We start from the raw sequence: 2474 nt of genomic DNA, 5'->3' as shown, positions 1-2474 counted from the left end.
AAATATTGTTTCTAAACTCTTTATTAGTATCAAGTGGAAAGAATTTATACCTTTATTACAGTAAGAGGTAATTTTAAATTAAGTTATTTAATAACTCACCAAATCAGTTTCTTGTCACATAGGGTAACATGTTATTACCAAATAACTTTGCCTCTGGTCAAAGAGAAACAAATCATTGCACAAGGCTCAAAATTTTTGTGAAAATAAATATTTAGGAAAGTAAACCATAGATGTAATTGAATCCCAATGAAATACATTAAACAATTATTGGAGTAGTAGCTATTACTCTGACCATCAAGTTTGGTATAACAAGTAAACAGTTTAGCCCAAACTGCCCTCAGCTGGCCGGTCAGCCGGCTCTGTTATGGGGATCTGCAGCCCCAGCATGGTGATTAGCAATAATTAACCTGCTTATGACCTAGATTTATTTTGTATACCTAATCATTATGCTGAGGATTTGGAAAAGGTGTTTATTCCTCATGGACTAATTATGGACAGGACCGAACGTCTTGCTCAAGATGTGAAGAAGGAGATGGGAGGCCATCACACCGTGGCCCTCTGTGTGCTCAACGGGGGCTACAAATTCCTTGCTGACCTGCTGGATTATATCAAAGTACTGAAGAGAAATAGTGATAGATCCATTCCTATGACTGTAGATTTTATCAGACTGAAGAGCTACTGTAATGACCAGTCAACAGGCGACATAAAAGTAATTGGTGAAGATGATCTCTCAACTTTCACCCACCTCCTAGAGAAATGGAAATAAAAACAAAAATAAACAAATGGGACCTAATGAAACTTCAAAGCTTTTGCACAGCAAAGGAAACCATTATCAAGACCAAAAGACAACCCTCAGAATGGGAGAAAATATTTGCAAATGAAGCAACTGACAAAGGATTAATCTCCAAAATTACAAGCAGCCCATGCAGCTCAATAACAAAAAAACAAACAACCCAATCCAAAAATGGGCAGAAGACCTAAATAGACATTTCTCCAAAGAAGATATACAGACTGCCAACAAACACATGAAAGAATGCTCAACATCATTAATCATTAGAGAAATGCAAATCAAAACTACAATGAGATATCATCTCACACCAGTCAGAATGGCCATCATCAAAAAATCTAGAAACAATAAATGCTGGAGAGGGTGTGGAGAAAAGGGAACACTCTTGCACTGCTGGTGGCAATGTGAATTGGTACAGTCACTATGGAGAACAGTATGGAGGTTCCTTAAAAAACTATAAATAGAACTACCATATGACCCAGCAATCCCACTACTGGGCATATACCCTGAGAAGACCTTAATTCAAAAAGAGTCATATACCAAAATGTTCATTGCAGCTCTATTTACAATAGCCCAGAGGTGGAAACAACCTAAGTGTCCATCATCGGATGAATGGATAAAGAAGATGTGGCACATATATACAATGGAATATTACTCAGCCATAAAAAGAAACGAAATTGAGCTATTTGTAATGAGGTGGATGGACCTAGAGTCTGTCATACAGAGTGAAGTAAGTCAGAAAGAGAAAGACAAATACCGTATGCTAACACATATATATGGAATTTAAGAAAAAAAATGTCATGAAGAACCTAGGGGTAAGACAGGAATAAAGACACAGACCTACTTGAGAATGGACTTGAGGATATGGGGAGGGGGAAGGGTAAGCTGTGACAAAATGAGAGAGTGGCATGGACATATATACACTACCAAACGTAAAATAGATAGCTAGTGGGAAGCAGCCGCATAGCACAGGGAGATCAGCTCTGTGCTTTGTGACCACCTAGAGGGGTGGGATAGGGAGGGTGGGAGGGAGGGAGACGCAAGAGGGAAGAGATATGGGAACATATGTATACATATAACTGATTCACTTTGTCATAAAGCAGAAACTAACACACCACTGTAAAGCAATTATACTCCAATAAAGATGTAAAAAATAAAAAAATAAAAAAATAATAATAATAAATAAAAAAAACTTTCACTGGAAAGAATGTGTTGATTGTGGAAGGTATAATTGACACTGGCAAAACAATGAAAACCTTGCTTTCCTTGGTCAAGCAGCATAATCCAAAGATGATCAAGGTTGCAAGCTTGCTGGTAAAAAGGACCCCTCGAAGTGCTGGATACAGACCAGACTTTGTTGGATTTGAAATTCTAGCCAAGTTTGTTGTAGGATATGCCCTTGACTATAATGAATACTTCGAGGATTTGAATCATGTTTGTGTCATTAGTGAAGCTGGAAAAGCAAAATACAAAGCCTAAGATGAGAGTTCAAGTTGAGTTTGGAAACATCCGGAGTCGCACTAAAATCACCAGTAAAATTATCAAATGCTCTAGTTCTGTGGCCAGATGCTTAGTTGAGCTTATTGCATGTAACTTCTTAGAATTTTATCTGTTTTGTATTTTAGAAATGTCAGTTGCTGCATTCCCAAACTCTTTATTTGCACTGTGAGCCTACAGACTATCATTT

The 2474-nt window shown here is 37.6% G+C and overlaps 1 pseudogene; it reads left to right on the top strand.

Annotated features, from left to right (window-relative positions):
* The first annotated feature begins 364 nt into the window (after positions 1-364).
* On the top strand, positions 365-2266 carry LOC132501526 (hypoxanthine-guanine phosphoribosyltransferase-like; annotated as a pseudogene).
* Positions 2267-2474: the final 208 nt, after the last annotated feature.

The sequence above is a fragment of the Mesoplodon densirostris genome, chromosome 14 (genome assembly GCF_025265405.1).
Source record: "Mesoplodon densirostris isolate mMesDen1 chromosome 14, mMesDen1 primary haplotype, whole genome shotgun sequence".
Taxonomy (NCBI): Eukaryota; Metazoa; Chordata; class Mammalia; order Artiodactyla; family Ziphiidae; genus Mesoplodon; species Mesoplodon densirostris.
This window is presented reverse-complemented; position numbering and strand designations above follow the sequence as displayed.